This window comes from Protopterus annectens, chromosome 6.part0 (genome assembly GCF_019279795.1).
Source record: "Protopterus annectens isolate FY-2018-M chromosome 6.part0, PAN1.0, whole genome shotgun sequence".
NCBI lineage: Eukaryota > Metazoa > Chordata > Ceratodontiformes > Protopteridae > Protopterus > Protopterus annectens.
In genome coordinates this window covers 1,378,743,197-1,378,764,198 of record NC_056737.1, presented here as the reverse complement: position 1 = coordinate 1,378,764,198, position 21,002 = coordinate 1,378,743,197, and positions in this window count along the sequence as shown.

The following is a 21,002-nucleotide window of genomic DNA, read 5'->3' as shown; positions in this document are numbered from 1 at the left end:
GGGTAAACACATACCCGCACACATGACATCAACATTGGCCTATAACAGTACTCATGGCCCTCACATACTCACTCACACACACATGTCGATTGTATGGCTCAGTGTAGGCCTCTGGCAAACCAACAACACACCCTGTGCATATGATGAAACCTGTGCCACCTCCTGTCATCTGTAACATTGATGCAGGAACAGGCTAACATGGTGTTGATGCACAGGGTGACTTAAAGTATAGCAATGGTTGGATGTGTAGCATGTTGTCAGCAGTAAAGCGTAATGTATCCTTGAAGGTGTAGCTGAGCAGGCATGATGCATTAAAGAGGTAATTAGCAATGTTGTACTGTTTTCAACAATGTTTATTCCAATTGTGTTTTGTTTGCCCATGTGCCACTTGGCTGATGTGTGTAGTTGTGTCAGCATGCATTATACAGTGGACAGTAAGTGTGGGCTGTGTGCAACACATGTTTGCAGGTGTCCATTTGTGAACATGGTGGAGGTGCACTGTCTGCATGTACATGCATATTGGACACATGGGCAGGGTGACATACCCTGTATTGGCCAGTGTTAACACTCCATAGTTTCTATTGGTCAGTATGCATTGTACTACACACATTTTGGAACTTGAGTACGCATGTGTGTGTATGACATGGGTTGATACTGTGCTGTGGGTGATGCTGTTGTTGCTATCTGTCATTGGTTTGCATTACTAAGGTTAACACTGTCCCAGATGCATAATCCTTTAGTAATGCACACTGTTCACCTACAGGGTTGCATGGACCGTGCTATCACAAACACAAGAAATTCTCACTTATACAGTAAAAGTGCATTAGTCTCACTGCCATAAACTAAATATATAATAGAAGGTATGAAGCTGTACCAAAAAAGAGTTACATACCAAGAAGGGATAACCTCTCTGGTCAGTATCACTGGGAAAATACAAGCCCTCATTAAACATACAAGGCAAGCTTCAAAATACAAAATGGCAAGGATTCCAAAGACAACACTAAAGCTTTCTTTAGTGTTGTTTATAATCTACAGGGGAAATCTCAGATCAGGTCACAGTTAATGTAAATGGTCACAAAGTACAGTTATCTAACTGACATTACCAATTACTTGTCAGATAGTTTGAATGCGGATTTCACCACCCTGTCATTACACAAGGGCCACATTTCTAGATCCGAAGAATGTAAAACCTGATGATTCACAGACACTCTAGTTAAAACATCTCTTTACCAAAGTTCAAACCACAGTGGCAATGGTACTGGACAGTGTCCCTGGCTGTGTCATACACAAGCTGACATATGAAGTCACCACTCACCTAAACACTCTGTCCAGATACAGCCTCTATACAGGTTACATACTTGTGGAATGACACATGGTAATGGTGTTCACAGCCCACAAGGGTTGAGCTACAACTACTTCTTCTTCTTCTCCTTTTGGATGCTCCCATTAGGGGTCGCCACAGTAGATCATCTGTTTCCATTTCTTCCTGCCCTCTGCATCTTGCAGTCACACCATCCAACCTGCATGTCCTCTCTCACCACAACCATAAACCTCATCTTAGGCATTCCTCTTTTCCTGTTACCTGGCGGCTTCATCCTTAGCATCCCTCCTCAGCGCATGTACAAACCAACTTAATCCTGTCTATCTGACTTGGTCTACTAACCTTCAAACCTGGGCTGACCCTCTAATATACTTATTCCTAATCCTGTCCACCCTTGTCACACCCAGTGCAAATGTTAACATAAATTGATTAAGGGTAGAACTACAACAGATCCTGGAAACTCTCACCCTATAAGCCAGACAAATGTTATCTGGAAGGCTATGGCTTGCAACATTATGGAACTCATTAACAGAGACATTATGAACCTGCAAATATTGCACCATACCCACTTAGGTTCTCTAAATGCCAGATCATGGCTCCTACACCTAGTAGACTTCAAGCCAGTTAACAAGGCTATAGGTGAGGGAGGGGAGGTCCACACAGCCAAGCTATAGCTCACCAGCAATTCATACCCATCCCACATTCTGGTATTATACATAACCTCAACAGACTGACAATAAACGATTGTTAGATGATGGATTGACAACTGACGCACACATGTAGGACACACAGCAACATTTGCAGCCTCCATGTACAATTCTATGCCAGTAGCAAGTGGTATTCACCTGCACACAGTCCTGGGACCACTCCTGTTTGGCATATAGCTTTCTTAAGTAGAAGCAAACGCAGTAGGGATATGTCTGCCCACATTTGACGAAAATGCATACTGTGGGCTATACTTTATTCTCCAGATGACACACACATCCTCTAAAAGGGTATCATAGAGACAGATACCTGGTGTCAAACTCATGCTGTAAAGCTATAAGCCAAATAAAGCAGTTATACACTTTTAGAAAACAAAGTATCCCCAGAGTACCACATAGGTAGTAGCCCCCAAAATGTGGAACAGGTACTAATGTATACATAGAGCCATGTGTTTAGTCATTTCTCCTTTGATAATCACACTACCAAAGGGTTTTGGAAATCCCTCTGTGGAGAACATAAGCAATAAAGGGTTTGCATGCAGATCCACAGAGGTTGTTGCACACCTATAAATTTGCCAGACTTTGCTTGCTTTGGAACAGGATTCAAATATACCTCAAGCATAAACCCTCACTCACACTCTTCAATAGAAACTGTGATGAGTGGATGTGAAACAGATGATGTAGCCCAGGGATCACTGCAGTGGCTAAGCTTGTCACAAGCATACAGAAGTGACTTAAGGTCTGGAAAGTGCCAACATGCTCTGGCAAAGATAACAGATGCTTTCATGGAGAAAGCAGAGTACCCACCTATGAAATAATTGAGGTCACATGTATGTATATGGCTTTGCCCCACAGCTACCTTACATGTGTAATGCACATACAGTTGTCATTGTGATATGTCATACACTAGAAAAATCAAAACCCACTCCACATTGAACAATGGCGCCACACTCTCTCACACACCTGGAACACACACACACAGTCAGCAAGTGCAAGATTCAAACTCCTTCCTAACTACATTATGATACTACAGCAGTATGCATTTACATGACCCGCTATACACATTACTGGGATTTCACCTTTCCACAGGTATATTTGTAGGATGGTGACATCATCAAACTTGACAAAGATGAGTATACCACTTTTAAAGGGTGTGAGTAGTCTCCAAAAAGGTTGCTCCTCCCCAGGGAGACACGCACACTCACACACACAGTTGGCAAGTGCAGGAATCAAACCCCTATCTAACTACATTATGATACTATAGCAGTATGCATTTACACGACGCGCTATACACATTACTGGGATTTCACCTTTCCACAGGTATATTTGTAGGATGGTGACATCATCAGACTTGTCAAAAATGAGTATACCACTTTTAAAGGGTGTGAGTAGTCTCCAAAAAGGTTGCTCTCTCCTCAGGGAGAGACAGACAGACACAGACACACACACACACACACAAATAGTTGGCAAGTGCGGGGTTCTTAATCCAAACTAAGTACATCTTTACACTTCAGCAACAATATGGAGTTACAGGGTGCAATACAGGCATTACTTGCTAACAGTTTGCCCAAAGATTTTTTTTCACATTTGCTAACCTCAACCGGCTTATCATACTAGGTGTATTGTATGCATAGGCCATGACCATATCATATATGGGTTGATGCACTACATACTGGCACACACAGTGTCAAACCGGTGGCTAAGCTTTGTCAACCCAATACTGGACAATACAGTCAAGAGGAGTAGGGTCATACAACCACAACACCATCAGTCTCACATAGACCTACAATATAAGCACCAGCAAAACACACACATAAATACACATTACCATACTCGGAGAATACAAATATTAATCTGAAAAAGAGAGAGTGTCTTCCTAAGCAGACAAGCAAGCAACATGCACCTCCAAGCACATGCCAGAAAACACATAATACACCAAAGCAGTGTGCCTCACAACAGGCCCTAAGGCAAAACAACATACCCAACACACTAGTAATAGGTGACTCCATAGTCAGGCACACAGATGTTCCACTCACTCGGCTGGACTAGGGGAAGGTTACTGTCAGTTGTCTGTCAGGTGCTATGATCCGCCACATAACACAAGCACTTACATCACTCCAGAACAGGTACATATATGACATGTTCTTTGTACATTTCAGTGTGAACGATCAGAGACATACCTCCCAGGACAAAATGACAAGAGATATATAGTAGCTCTATGATCATGTAGCCCAGGCTGGTATGACCCTGACCTTGAGTACAATCTTACCTTCACCTACATGATACTGCAATATAACAGAAAGATGATAAACTTTAACAATTGGCTGAGCTTCTGGTGATATTCAAATGGGATCCAGTCTCTGTCTGCCGTGATGACATGGTAGACAAGCCTCGTTGCTTCGCTAGAGATGGTTTGCACCTGTTGCCCCTATGCTTCTGAATACTGGCCAAGGCTCTTGCTGTCCCCATATTACCTTTTTTAGGCAAGGCTCAAAAGTTCATAGGTAGGTACTAGGCTATCAGCCCTGGGGCCTATACAAGCCCAGCCAAAAAGGTACCCTGGCTTTTGCCACCCAAGAAATTTATTTTCCTGTGCCACTGTTGAGCAGAGACACAGAAGTGATCCCCGGGGTGAATTTCCTATTTCTCATCCAATCATCAAGATTTTTCTTAAAGAGTGCTAATGAGGAGCTTTGTTTGACATCAATAGGTAGTTTATTTCGGAGTATGGGAAGTCTCTGGGACAGGAATCTAACCCTCCGGCATGTTCTGTTTATTGCGGTGACAAGGTTTAGGTCCCTAGAACGTGTAGCTTGGAGGGATTGGGATTTCTTTAAGTGAAGCATATCCAACAGCTCTGGGTTTGACATAGCTTTGTATGTTAGGCAGAGATCACCTCTGAGTAGGCGATATGCAACGGAGTAAAGCTGGATTATTTTGAGACGGTCTGTGTAGGGCATGTGTTTGAGGCCAGTAATGCTCTTTGTGAGGTATTTCTGGGGCCTTTCCAGTTGTTGTAGATGTCTTGTGAAGTACATAACAAAAGGGGCATTGTACTCTATAATGGATCTAATGAGTGATGAGTAGAGGGGAACAATGACCTCTTTTTTTCTGCATGAGAAACCTTTTGTGATGAGGTGTGCCACGTAGAAGGATTTCCTGACTACTGTGGCAATGTGATTATCAAAGGAGAGACTACTGTCCCCTGTGTCCCAAGGTCTCATCACACTTTCGGTGTTAAGTATACTACCACCTATGTTGTAGTCCAGGGGTACAGAGTTTTTACCAAAGGGGATGACAATGCATGATTTGGCATTAAGCTTGAGGCCATGGCTTTGACACCAGGCATCCGTCTCAGTGAGGCCCTTTTTTAGGATGTCCACATCGGTAGTAGTTTCGATTACGGCTCCTAGTTTGCAGTCATCTGCGAACTTCATTAGCCAAAGTCCTTCTGTGTTAGCCTGTACTTCAGAGAAGTAGATACCAAACAGGACAGGACCCAGGACTGAACCCTCTGGTATTCCACATGTCACTGGTCTGAAGTCGGATTTGGAGTCTGCTACTTTCACAGTGTGGGTTCTGTCAGTGAACCAGTTGGCAACCCATCTTGCGACATAGGGATTTATACCTAGTTAAGTGAGTTTATCTATAATTCCAGAGTGGGGGATGGTGTCGAAAGCCTTGACAAGATCTAGATAGGCTGTGTGAACCACCTTAACCTTGTCTACGACTTTGGTGACTGCTTCAAAGAAGTCTATCAGGTTTAGGAGACATGATCTGCGTTTTACAAACCCAAACTGGTTGGGGTCCAGAGTTTGGAGATTCCCAATGTCTTTGTTTATAAGTTCCATGATGATAAGTTCCATGGCCTTGCAGACCATGCTCATCAGGCTAATGGGGCGCTAGTTCCCGGGGTCCATGTGGCTCCCCCCTTGTGTAGTGGGATAACCGTTGCTGTGCGCCATTCAGAAGGCACAACACCTGAGGTGAGGCTATGACTGAACATGGTACTTAGGTGTGGTGTCAGTTTGTTCTGTAGTTCATGTAGAACGCAGCCTGGGATGTTGTCTGGTCCCATGGATGCTGTGTTCCTGGCTTTGGAGAGTGTGGTTTTTACCTGTGCAGCCATGCTTACAGGAACTTTGCTTTCTTCCGGTATAGAGATGGGCTCTTTAATGGGTGAGAGGGGGTAAAGTTAGCACTGAACCTATCTGCCAGGATGTTGGCAATATCAGTTGGGTCTGTATATTTACTGCCACTGTGCTGTAACTCAGAGCAGATCTGAGTGTTGCCATTGAGATTCCTGACATAGCTATAGAATGCTTTATGGTTGTCTTTAGAATCAGGGGCAATTTTGTTTTTGTAACTAGCTTTGGAGGATTTTATCAGGGATCACAGCTTCTCACTGAGGCTGACCAGGGAGCCCTCCACTCATGGGATTTTACTCTCTTTTGCAACAGTTTCTTCCTTTTGTTTACAGTTTATTTATGGCAGGGGACCACCAGATTGGTTTCCTTTTTTGGAGGATAGCATCTTGGTTCTGTTTGGGATAGCACAATCCATGCACTCATGTAAGTGCTTATAAAGTGCAATTGTGTAGGATTCAGTAGTCTTAACTATATTGTCCATCTGCATGGGTGTCATGAAGTTCACCACTTCTGTCTTAAGAAGCATGAAGTTGGCTTTGGAGAAATTTTTTAACATGGTTTCCTTAATGGGGGTGGGGGCAGAATGTGGATATGTAGGGTAATTGACTTATGGTTGGATCGGACCAATGAGGTGTTGACTTCAAGTGTGGAACACGGGTCACTCAGGATAAACCAAACCCCGTAACCAACACAAATAACCACAAAGTGAGCTAAATGCTACACATTGCTAGAAGTCTCAGCCTCCAGATGCACACACTCGAGGCACTTCTCAGTATGGAGAATACGGATATCTGTGCAGTAACAGAAACCTAGTTCAAGGCTCCAGAGAGCACACCAGCACTACCAGGATATTTCTCATTCCATACCTTCCAGCATCAGAACCTGGATCATAGCACATAGGGTGGGGATGTATCCATATTCATCAAGGATACCTACACCTGTCTCTACATCCTCTCTACAGGATATGTACCCATAGAATGTTGCACAGCAATGTTCTTCCCACTCCACAGGGGTGGGGCCACAAAAGACCCTTAGCATTCCTGCTCTATGAGCCTGACGAGTCTGATCTGCAAGGCAATGGAGCCACTCATAATGGAAGTCAACAATAAAGACATTGGGAACCTTCACACAGTTGAGCACACCCAGTTTGGCTTTGTCAAATGCAGATCACGCCTCCTGAACTGGGTGTATTTCTTTGAGACAGTTACCCAGGCTACAGATGATTGAAAGGAGCTCCAAACAGCCTACTTATAACTCGCTAAGGCCTTTGACACCATTCCCCAGTCAGGTATCATAGAAGAACTCACCAACCTGGGCATAAATCCATACATCACAAGATGGATTGCAAACTGGCTCACAGATAGATCCCACAAATTAAGAGTTCCTGGCTACATGTCAGGCTCTAAACCAGTAACAACCGGTGTCCCCCAGGGTTCAGTCCTGGGGCCCCTCCTGTTTGTTATAGACTTCTCAGAAGTACATGCCAGCACAGTAGGGTTGTGGTTGACTAAGTTTGCTGGGAACTGTAAAGTGTTTGCCATAACAGATTCCCCAGATGACATAAATATTCTCCAGAAGTGACTCTATGAGACAGATGTGTGGTGTCAGAATCATGGCCTCAAGCTCAATGTGAAAGAATGCATAGTAATCCCCTTTGAGGAAAACAAAGTACCCACAAACTACCACATAGGTGTTACCCCTAAAAACTGACAAGGCAATAAGGGATCTGGGGACACAAGTAGATAGTCATCTTTCCTTTGACAACCATGTTGCCAAAGTGATTAGGAAATCCTATGTGGCCCACCTAATCAACAAAGGGTTTGCATCAGGATCAAAAGAGGTAGTGGTGGCCCTCTACTCTTAAGTCATCAGACCCATCATTGAGTACAATGCACCATTTTGGATGTACTCAACTAAGCATATCCAGCAGCTGGTGAGACCACAGAGGTACCTCATCAAGAGGATTACTGGCCTCAAACAGTTGTGTTATGCAACACAACTGGTAAAACTAAATCTGTTCTCCACTGAGTACCACCTACTCAGAGGCACACTCTGCCTAACATACAGAGCCATGTCCAACACATAACTGAACATGCTCCATCTAAGGATAACAAAATTGAGTCGCACTACACACTCCAATGATATGAACCTCATCACAACAATGAATACAACATGCTGGTAGGATAGAGTACCATCCCAGAGACTTGCCTTACTGTGGTACAGAGTCCCAATGTACATCAGACAGAGCCCCTTGCTGACAGTCTTCAATAGGAACCTTGATAAGTGGATGGGAAACAGACAATTCACACCAGGCATCACATCAGCAGCCCCACTAGAAAGGAGCTTAGGGTACTAACTATTAGAACTAGGGCTTAGGAGACTAACCATTGTCGTGGTGAAAGCTGCACAACTTGCCTAGGCTAATATATGCCTTCATGAAGATATTCTACTACATACCTATGTGACAGGTACATGTCTACAGATAGTAGATGTGTACTTCATTGTACAGTCATGTTGTACAGCAGGCACATGCACCACATACACTGTAATGCTTACAGATACTGGTGGCTATTATGTACAGTGGGTGAGATGTGCACCTCATGTCTTTTGTGCCATTCAGATGTGTGCTGGGTGGGACAGTCCTGGATGGCTCTCTGTCATGGTCACCCTCTTACAAACATCTCTGCCCATCCATCTTTGGCTTATTATACTGTGTTCCCCCTACATATATATATATAGCTACATAGGTAGGTAATAGGCTATCTGCCTAAAGGCATATATTAGTATGGCCACTCATCAAGGCTCCTCTGGAAAAGTGTCGGTGAGGGACTCAGCTTAATGTAGGTTGAGAGCCTGTTCCAAAGTAAGGGAAGTCTATGAGTTAGTAATGTATCCATCCAACATGTTCTATTTATTGTTGTGATGATTATATCCCTAGAGCATGTGGCACAGTGAGGTTGGGTTTACTTCAGATAGAGCATGTACATCAGTTCTGCATTGAACATGGACCTGTCTGTTGGGCAGAGATCGCCTGAGCAGACAGTATGCAACAGAGTACAGATTGAGTTACTTCAGTCTTGTTGCATGGGGCAACTGTTTGAAGCCAGTAATCCTCTTGTTGAGGTACTTCAGTGGTCTTTCCAGCTACTGAAGGTGCCTAGTCAGATTCATCGCAAGTGTGTCGTGGTACTCTCTGATGACTGATGAGTAGAGGGAACCTCCTTTGACCTACATGCAAAGACTTTGGCAATTTGTGGGAACACATAGCATGATTTTCTAACCACTTTGTGAATGTGTTTCTGGAAGTAGAGATGACTATTCACATGTGTCCATAGATCCCTTACTATTACCTCCATATTTAGGGTGTTGGCACCTATGTGGTATTTGTCTGACTGAAGCTCGAGGCCATAATTTTGACACCACATCTGTCTGTGACCCTTTTTAAGGATGTCTCTGTTGTCCCAAACATCGATTATGACAACCTTTTTGCAGTCATCCACAAACTTTGCCAACCATAGCCCTCATGTGTTTGACTGTATTTCTGTAAAGTATACACCAGACAGGAGGGGTCCCAGTACTGAGCCATGGGTGACAGCACTTGTTACCAGCTTACAGTCCAACAGGGAGACAACAATTCTTACCTTGTGGGATCTATCTGTGCCCCAGTTGGCAATCCATCAGATGACATACGTGTTTATGCACAGGTTGTTGATTTTGTGGATACGACATATGTGTGGGATGATAGAAAAGAGGCCATGTGGAGCTCATTTCATTGATGTATGTCCTGGGTAACTGCCTTGAAAACTGTCTAGCAGGTTTAGGGACCATGATCTGTCCCTGACCAAACCAAAATGGGTAGGTATGGGTATTTGTAGGCTCCCAATAGAGTTCCATAATGATGGACTCCATGGCCTTGCAGATCAGGCTTATTACACTTATAAAACAATAGTTCCCATGGTCTGTTGTGCACCAACACTTGTGGAGTGTGCCAAATGTTGCTGTAACCCATTCCACAGTTTCATATCCTGTACAGAGGGTGAGTCTCAACAGACTGTTCAGGTGCAGGGTCTGTTTGTTTTGGAGTTCACATATGACACAGCCAGGGACACCATGTCATCCCATAGACACCATGTTTTTAGGTTTGGATAGAGCTGTTTAACCATTGTATATGTGATTTCTGGCTTTTCACAGTCTCCAGGTATGGTAATGGGCCCTTTTGTCAGTGAGAGGGGGGAAAATATGTATGAACCTGTCTGGCAAGATGGTGGCAATGTCAGTCATGTACATGTATTCATTTACACTTTGCACTGACTCAGAACATATATGCATTTACATTGATATTTATGACATAGCTGAAGAAAGCTTCATGGTTCTCTATGGACTCTTTGGCAATATTTTTGCCAGAACATGGCTTGGATAATGTTAGGCGTACTCATTGTTTCTTGATTATACTGATTATGCTGATCAGAGATTTACTGATCTTCTTTGGATTTTCACTTTCTTTGAACAACTTAAGTACTTGTATTACATAGTTTGATTATGACAGGGGTCCAATATATTATATGGGTCTGCTTTCATATCACTGTGTGCGCAAGGCAGGATTGGTAAATAGTAATATGTGTCTGGGTAAGAATTGCAACTGCCAGATATGTGTGGCCCACTGCTGTACTCAGACATGGTCAAAGTGTGTGTGCATGCTCAGTATGACCTTTCAGTATGTTGTTGACTGGAATTTGCTTTGCTTGTTTAAGTGTGTGAGCATGCCCAGTATGACCTTTCAGTATGTTGTTGACTGACATTTGCTAAATTTGTGTGTGTGTGTGAGCATGCACACTATGGGCATATATATATATATATATATATATATATATACTATATACGTGTGTGAAAATTCAAGTTGGTTTTTACTTCAGGGCTCACCTTTGTGTCGTACATCAACAGGAAGCACACTGTGCCTGTAGGGCTTCCATGAGTCAATTTGCATAGACTTATCAACATTTCTACATACAGGGGGGGCAGCTATTATTTGTACATTTCTACTCAGGGGGGCACACCTGATTGTTACTGTGGGTGTACATAGGATGAGGGGTACACCTGACACTTATACACATTTGCTAGGCCTGCACTGCTATGTCAGGTGCTCCATTTCAGTCTGTACTGTTGCCTATCATACTGGCTTGAGGCATACCACTGTACTACAGACCTTAGCTTCCAATTACACGCATATTAGTTTGTGACTTCATAGCCTATCCAACCCGCATCACATTGCCTGGCCTGCTGTTATCTGTCTGCATAGGCCTGGGGGGAGGTTACTCATATGCCTCTTCAGAGGGCATAATACAGCATTTGTTTGTGTTTGCATTTGTCTACAATTGTCCTGCTGGCTGTGACTGTTAGGTATGTCACCCCCCCCAACTGGTATGTGTGAGTGACTTAAGTTGTGTCTGTGCCAGTGAAATACTGTCATGGCTTAGTTGTTCAGTACTGTGACTACAGTGCACAGTATCCTGAGTTCGAGCCCTGTCACTGCTTTTTATTTTCCTGCTGGGCAGACCTGACTGGTTAAGGAACAGTAAAGCAGGTATGAGTGTGTTTACCCGACTTTGCTTGACTTTGCCCAACGTTGCCCAACTTTGCCCAATGTTGAGCTGGTTAGCGCGGTGCACAGCTACGCCCAATTGTATTTAAATATGCTCAATACTTGTAAAATGTGCTTAGCAGTGCTTTATATTGCTTAAAATAAGGCACTCATGCCTCAGGTGGTGCTGCAGGGCTGCCTATGTCGGATGCGCATAGTACACTCCCTATACATGTTTGAAAACAGGTAGTGTCAAGTTAGGCATCCCTATTACTGTATGTGCAAGTCAGAGAGAGGAGTCATTTCCAGGGTTCCTACTGAGTCAGTGTATGTGCTATGCGTTGCCACTTTGCCAAGGCCAGGGCACACTGAGCATGCCTCCTTCTGCCTACTGGGGCAGGCTCAGGTTGTTCCTCCTCTGAGTCACGCTGTGCCTGTGCAGGCCTTGGCAATGGTGGGGGGGCTGTTTGGCCCTGCCCCATGCTGTTCCTGCTGCAGCTGTTTCCACAGGATCATATTGTATAGCATGGCACATACCATAACAATTTAGGTACATGTAGTTGGTGAATACTGCAAGACTCCACCAGATGTGTCCAGGCACGGGAACCGTGACTTGAGCATCCCAAATACACTCTCAGTTATGTTTCTTGTTTGTGCATGTACCTCATTATGGAGTTCTTGTTCAGGTGTGTGTGCATTTCTAATGGGTGTCATCAGCCATGGCTCCAGTATGTATCCACCATCCCCCACTAGGTGGCCATCAGGGATGTCGCCATTGGCAAATCTCTGGTACAGCTGTGGCAGATGCCAGATGTGGGAATCGTGATAGCTTCCAGGGCAGCCAGCACACACATTCATTATTATGCCCTGGGCATTGCACACGATCTGGCAGTTGATGGAGGGGAAGCCCATGTGGTTGATGTAGACCCTACCCCGCTCACCGGGTGGTGCTTTGATGCATATGTGCGTGCAGTCTATTGCATCCACTACCTCAGGGTATTCTGCTATTTTGTGGAAAAGATGCATATTGCTGGCCAATGCCTCACGGGAATTGGGGAAATATACGTGGTCACCGACATTTGCTGACATGGCATCCAGGAACTAGTGGAGTACCCTGTATGCTGATGCCTGTGAAATCCCCATCATATCACCAGTTGGTCTTTGGAAGGTACCTGTAGCTAGTAATCTTAGGCCAACACATACCTTGGTATCCACTGGGATGGGTTCCCCTCTGTTGGTTCTGTATGGCTGGCACAGCTCAACAATTTGCTGTAGGAGGTCTCTGTCCACCCTATAGCGCTCCACTATCTCCAGCTCATGTAGCCCCTGGTAGGTTACCCTGGGTCTGTACACTCTTCTCCGTCTCCTCACTGTGGGTTGCTCAGCAACATTCACATCATCACCAACCTCAGCACCTTGCACATGTTGGTTTATGATAGCAAGAGCAACCCCTAACATTTTGTCTAACTTAAGCTTTTTAAGCTTTCCCTCTTTGTATACTGCAGTGTTGCAGAGTTCTTGAGAAAAAAACAGGGGGGAATGGTGTTTGCAGAGTTTGAAGTGCTGGGCTGGGCTGGGCTGGGCTAGTCAGCTGCCTGTGTAATTGGCTGATTCTAATATATTTCACCTAGCAGCTCTGCTAGTTCTCCTTGATTAACTTCCTACTACTTCTTTTCCTTCCTTTTGCTTTTCTGTTTCCGCCCGGGGGGAAGCGCCACGCACACGTTGTGTGCATGTTTGCAAGGAATTTCCTATCTTTTAACAGTGTGCACCTTTGGTTTGAGGTTTTCAAATCGGACAACTGTAGTCACGCCTCTTGCAATCATGAGCAACTCAAAGCAAACATAAGCCACTGTGCTCCAATTAGCTTACAGCCTGTCTGACACACCCCCTCATGATGTCACCTATATTATACTCTACTACTCACGTACTCCTATTCTTACACTCCTGGGACATGCCTCACATGCTGGGGAAAATTGGGATTCACTATCCTTATCCTCATTTGTATAGGATTGCCTACTAATGCATGGTTACATCTCTCACACTGAGCTTCCCCCCCCTTAGCAGCCACTATTCAGTGGCCATGTTGTCTTCATCCTGCCATTCACCTGCATGGCAGAATAAGCTTTTTAGTGAAAATGCCTATTTTTGGCTTTTTTTTAATTATTTTCTTGTTTTTATAAACACTGCATGTTTGCGCTGTGCTGCGCTATGCTTAAACATCGGAGATCGGGGAAAAAAAAAGTTACATTTTTTTTATTTTTGAACATTTTAAAATGCCAATGACCTTATGTTTGGCCATTGGCATGCTTCCTCAACTGTATGCATCCTTTATTTGGAGCTGTCATAGCTCCGTTTAGCTATTTGCAAAACTGTACTCCGTTACCAATGGAGTACATTTCGGCAGCGAGCACTAATCTTCCACGGACAGGTTAGTGTTTCCTGGATCGCAAATTTACCTCATTTGTATGGCTTTCACCAGCAAATGAGGTAATTTCCATATCATGACACTGTCCGTGCAAGAGTAGCTTTAGAAGCTCTCGTGAACGCCTCTGCCAGCTGTACATGGATCGCATGGCAGACATATTGCCAGCATGAGCTCCTACACTCTTCTTGCACTCCATGCAAGCTTTCATAAATCCGGCCCAATGTCTGTACTAGAGAAGTTTCCTGCATTGTCTTTAAATGTGAAGGAATGTAAATTGTTTTATGACTTCCACCATCTGCCAAAAAATCTGAGGTCTATGTATTTACACAGGTAGATGCTAAATACTGCCAGATTCCAGCAGTGGGGGGGAAGGTCACCTGGGATAGAGTCAGATGACAAGAAATGATGTCATTCTGCAAGCTATTCCAGCAGTAATATTTGATATATTAATTTGAGACCTCTCTGAGTGAGACAGCATTCTGTATTCTGTCTTTGACCTGACAACAAGTAGAGAAGATCCATTCATCACATCTGCATTGCTCTTAAGTAAGTTAAATAGGGTATAATAATTCTCTCAGATTTAATCAGGAATATAGTGAATCATAGTTTAGATGTTTTTCTTCATTTATTTGAGACTGTCCTGCAATGTGGTTTTAAATATTTCATGTGATTTTGAATTCTGATGTCACTGTAAATATGTATTTAGTATTGTCTTGTTCTTTTATTAATTATTAAATGTATTTAAATATTTCACTGTGCCTGATCTGTCTGGAGATATTTAAGTTCTGAGAGTCTTTGCATATTTATTTGGTGGCACTGTGGGTCACTCCTAATAGCCTTGCTCTTGGTCAAACTACCATTTGTATTGGCAGTAGCATTACACAGTAAGACTGGACACCCTTTTTTAAGGGTCTTAAAGTAGCTGATAAGAAATGACCGATGGCAGTGATAACTACCTTATAGTGTGGGCAGAAGGGGGCATAGTTAGTAAACTGACATCAGCCTTTTCTAGGTGTGTGTGTGTGTGTGTGTGTGTGTGTGTGTGTGTGTGTGTGTGTGTGTGAGTGTGTGTGTGTGTGTGTAAATCAAACCTCAAAGAGTGTGTGTGTCAGTTACTTGGTCAGGGACATGGACCACTGGTTGGACAGAGAGAGTGCTGGATGTATTGGCTTAGTCACACAGCTGAGATCTCAAATCTATAGCTGTGCCATGAGGGAGTCTTATTGGGGATCTGGAGAAAGAGTGAGAAAAGAGCCCCAGACCGACTGTGATGTCTGCGTGCTCTTAAGGGAAATTGCACTTGATGCAGACAGCTGCATCTGGAAATACTGTGTGTGTACTCCCAGTGTACTTCCTGCACTGTTGCCAGTGGTGAGGATTGAGGCTTCTTGTTTACTGGACCAGTGGTGGGGCATCACACTTATTGACTGGCAGTGGTGAGATATCCACATATTGCGATTCAGTGGTGTGGCTACTGAATTCCTGTAGCCTGTAAACAGTGGTCACTAAGGAAGGTGTTTGTAATCTGAAGCAGCCACAGAGTGAACATTCAGAGTACCATATCACAATAGTTTTATTTATTTTTTGTAGCTTAGTTAGTCAAGGAGAGCAGGCAAGGATGTCATCCGTGGAGTATGGCAAGCTGACAAGGAGCCTGTTAGCTGAGTATTGGTGCATGCCAACCTGACTAAAGCAGAATTGATTGCAGCCTTAGTCACAGCTGTATCACAGATCAGCAACCAGGTGTTGAACCAGACTGGCCTTGGAGATGCACAACTCTCAGAAAATGGACAGTTCACATTTGCCTCAGAGGACTTAAAATCTGGTTGGAGTTAAAGAGACTAGTACTGGAGGCCAAACATTTGGAAGCAGAATCAGCAGACAGACTGCAGCATTTGGAGGCTGAAGAAAAGGGAGGAACATAAACAAATGGAATTAGAATCGGCAGAAACACTGAGACATCTGGAAGCTGAGGAAAATGAGATGCAGAGGTAACATGAAAATGAGATGCTGACTCTTCGCCATGGTCATGGAGGTAATAGGGAATGGAGTAACTGAACCCAGAAGCAGTAAAGGACAGTAATTGTTTTTCCACAGTTTACAGAGGGTGATAATTTTGATAGTTTTATTCATATGTTTGAAACTGCATGTTAACAGTATAATGTTGACCAATGGCTCTAGATACAGTTCCTGACCTTCTTTCTCCAAGGTAAAACTGTAACTGCTATGTCTAAATTGTCTGATATTGATTGCTTAAATTATAATATTGTTAAAAATTGTTTATTAGAGTGTTTTAAGTTAACACCCGAAGCCTATAGAAAAATGTTTTGTGACCATAGATGCAAGGCTAATGAAAGTGTGTGTGAATATATTGCTGAGTTAAGCACTTATTTCCATTGGTGGGTGAAAGGGTGTCAGGTCACTACTTCTGAAGGGTTGGCAGACCTTCTGGTGAGGGAATAAGCCCTTAGCACTTTGCCTGAGGACATGAGAATCTGGTTGGCAGATAGGCAATGCAATATGAGTTGGGGAAAAAGGGAGACCTATACCTAGCAAGCATGGCAACACTGCTCAGGAAAGGGATACCCAGTGCTGCACATAGTTTTAAGGTAACCCATGGTGGGCAGTCTAAACTGTCCTAATAGAGTCTGCCAGTAGGAGGGGAAGCCACTAGTTCAGATACACAGCCAGGACCAAGGGTTAAATGTTTTAAATGCAACCAGTGGGGCCATGTAGCATGTAGATGTCCATGGAAGTAAGGTGGGGAACAAAAGGTGGGAGAGACAGTAAGTGGGAATGACAGAATGCTAGCAGTAAGCTGTCTGAAGACAACAAGGGCACCAAACTACCACAAAAGTTTATATGCTACCTCAGTAGATAGAAAACAGGCCACTGCTAAGAGAGACACAGCCTCTGACCTAACCATTGTGAAGCCTGCAATGGTTAAAGAGGAGCACTACTTGCTTGGGCAGTCTAATCTAATCAGAGCTTTAGGAGGGACCCAATTCCAAATACCTTTGGATATGGTTCACCTTGACTGGGTGGGTGGACTAGGAAGCAAGCAAGTAGATGTGTTTGAGGATATCCCTGCAGAAGTCCTGATAGGGAACGATTATGATAATGCAGTACCATGTGCTCATGCAGTTACATGCAGTCAGGCTTGTAAACAAGCATGTGGGTCTGGATGCCTGGGGGGACCCAACGTGAAGCTAGAACTGGTGTGGTGGTTACTTCAGAGAGGAGTTACTTTGTAGCAATGACACTGAAAGTGAGCCAGAACTGCTTGTGGGTACTGATGCTCCCTTGGATAGAGTGACTGCAAGGGCAGAGGTGAGTAGTAGTACCCAGGCTGACAGTGAGGCTCCGCTGTCAGAGGGTAACAGACTTCCTGTGGAAGAGGAGCTGGGAAAGGTTACAAAGAAAGAGTTGAGACAGGATCACCTCTCAGACCCTACATTAAAAGGCCTGAGGGAGGGAGGTAGCTAGGGAGGCACCTGATTCTCATGGAAAAGTGGAATTTGTATACTGGGACAAAGGGTTACTGTACAGAGAGTGGACCCCGGAGGAAGAGCTAGAGGGTGAGAGAATACAGCAGTTGGTAGTGCCCAGAGCCTATCATCTCACACTTCTAGCCATAGCCCATGACATTCCCTTTTCAGGTCATATGGGCATAAAGCAGAACTTTTATTGGCCTGGGATCTCCAGGGATGTTAACAGGGTGCTGCAGGACTGGTGAGCAGTGCCAAAAGGTAGGCAAGGTCAGATTTCCTTTGATTGCTTTGCCTGTGATTAAGGAGCTATTTCAGATGGTAACTATTGATATTGTTGGGCCTCTGAGTACCCCAAGTTCCACAGGGTCAAAGCACATCGTAGTGGTAGTAGCTTATGCTACAATATACCCTGAGGCAGTGGCTCTGTCCTCTACTGAGGCAGAAAAGGTGTCAAATGCTTGGTTAGAGATTTTCAGCAGGGTAGGTTTCCCAAAAGAAATACTGGCTGACAGTGGTGCCAATTTTATGTCAGACCTGCTGGCTTGTCTGGGGAAGCACTGTGGGTAAAACACCTAAAGACCACCCTTACCATCCCCAGACTAATGGTCTGGTTGAGAGGTTAAACTCTACACTATGACCATGCTACGGGTATTTGAAGACCAGTTTAAGAAGGAGTGGGACAAATATTTTACCCATCTGTTGTTTACTTACAGGAAGGTGTCCCAAGAATCCACAGATTTTCACCCTTTGAGTTGCTGTATGGGCATAGGGTGAGGGGACCTCTAGATTTGATTTATGATGAGTGGGACGGTAAGTGTGAATACCATAAGGAGTCTGTTGTGGCATATGTCTTAATTTCAGCACAAGCCTCAGGGACTTCATGGGCTTGGCCCAGAAGAACCTGGCAGAAGCCCAACAGCAGAAAAACGGTCTTGTATGACAGGAATGCTTGAGCAAGAGAGTATGCTGTGGGACAGCAGGTTATGGTGCTCATTCCTGTCAGACACAACAAGCTGCAGGCAGCTTGGGAGGGACCATTCAAGGTGGTATGGAAGGTCAGTGATGTTAACTACATGGTAGGAGGTAGGAGCACAAACTGTATCATGCATCAATACCAAAGTAGCTGGAATCTCAAGACAGGGAATGGGGTAAGGTATTCCCAGACAGTCTCAACCCACTCAAGCAATGTTTGTCAATGTTTGTCAAGGGTCATTTAAAAACTAGCTTGAGTGTTTGGGGGGGGGATAATTGTAACTAAAGGAGATACTGCCAGCTGAGCTAGTTGGAATTTTGTAAACAATTACATGCCATTTGTGAATATTAATATGATTTACATAGAAGTGTAACAAAAAGAAAATACTGTCAGCACAGCTGTCTGGAATTTTGTAAGTGGTTATGTGACATTTGTGAATGTCAACATGCTTCATGTAGGATGCTTGTGTTACAGATGTATTAGAACTGTATGTCATACTGCACAGACATGTAAAGTACTTAGATGTATATATTTTAACAATGGAGACTGCAACACAAGAAGTTAAGAATGGTTGAGATGAAGTTACTTTATGGCTGGGCCATAAACAAAAGAGATGGCATATTGCAGTTTCAGTGCAACAGGGACGATGTCTAGAACTAGAAGTTTTTTGTATTGTCTTTAAATGTGGAGGAATGTAAATTATTTTATGACTTCCACCACTTGCCTTAGATCTAAGAGAAGTCCTTGTTTATGTATTTTCACAGGTAGATGCTAAATGCTAACAGCTGCATCAGTGGGGGGTTTCACATGGGATAGTCAGATGACAAAAAGTGATGTCATGCTGCAAGCTATCCCAGCAGTAATATCTGGGATATTAATCAAATAACTCTCTGACAGTCAGACTGAGCACTTTGTACTTTGTCTTTGACCTGACAAGAACATCCATTCACCACATCTGCCTGCTTGCTTGGTAAGTTAACTAGGGTACAGTAATTTATCTTAGATACAGTGAGGAATATAGTGAAGTATAGCCAAAATGTTTTCTTTATTTATTTGAGACTGTCCTGCAATGTTGTTTTAAATATTTCCTGTGATTTTGAACTCTGATGTAACTGTGAATATTTACTGAGAACTTTCTTGTTCTTTTATTATTTATTATTAAATATATTTAAACTTTACATTGTAGCTGATATTTGTTAGATATATTTAAGTTCTGAGAGTACTTGCATATTTATTTGGTGACAATGTGGGTCACTCCTAATAGCCTTGCTCTTGGCCAAACTACCATTTGGGTTAATAGTAACATTACACAGTAAGACTGAGCACCTTTTGTTAAGGGCCTTAAAGTAGCTGAGAAGAATGTGGCTGGTGGCAGTAATAACTACCTTATAGTATGGGCAACAGGGGCATAGCTAGTAAACTTGTGCCGGCCTTTCCCAGGTGTGTCTGTGTTTGTATATAAATCAAATCTCAAAGAGTGTGTATGTCAGCTATTTGGGCAAGGACACAAAGCACTGGTTGGACAGAGAGGGTGCTGGAGGTCTTGGGTTGGCTACTCAGCTGAGATCTCAACTCTACAGCTGTGCCAGTGGGGAGTCTTAATGGGGATCTGGAGAAAAACGTATAAACCAGCTCCAGACTGACTGTGGTATCTGTGTGTTCTTAAGGGAAATTGCACTTTACTGTGTGTGTGTACTTGTCATCCTCCCAATGTACATGCCCCACTGCTGCTAGCACTGAGGAATGAGGCTCCTTGATTACTGGGCCAGTGCTGTGGTATCATAGACAGATTAGAATAACTGTTGGAAATGATGACAAAGACAGACTTCTGAAGGCAATGAGGGATGTTATTAGATTCAGTTACAAACTCATTGCAGTCAGACACCAGTGTAAATATGAAGCCACTTTCAAGATCTTGGCCCTTGGTGCACAGCTGGCTGATAATGACAAGGTGAAGACGACATTCATGACCTATTGATAAAGTGGATTGGCCACAACAATGGGTGAGCTGGATAATTATATCAGGACAGAGAGAAGGGAATACAAGGATTGCCTGGATCTACATGGTTGGCACAACAGGAATTCTAAAGGACAGGCTAATCTGGACTTCCATCTGGCAAGTCCCTTAATACTGGAAAACTCATGGTTTTCTAAGAAAGTGACAAGATTACATACACAGAGAGTATGCAACTCAGGTAAAGACCTTCTGGTAAGGAATGGGCACTGTATTCAAATCAGAGACTGCAACGTCATCCTTACTGAAATATTTGGCCAACAGCATAAACCAATGATGATGTTCCTGGTCAACAAATTGGAAACAAAATAACAATAAATAAATAAATAAAAAATACATTGTGTA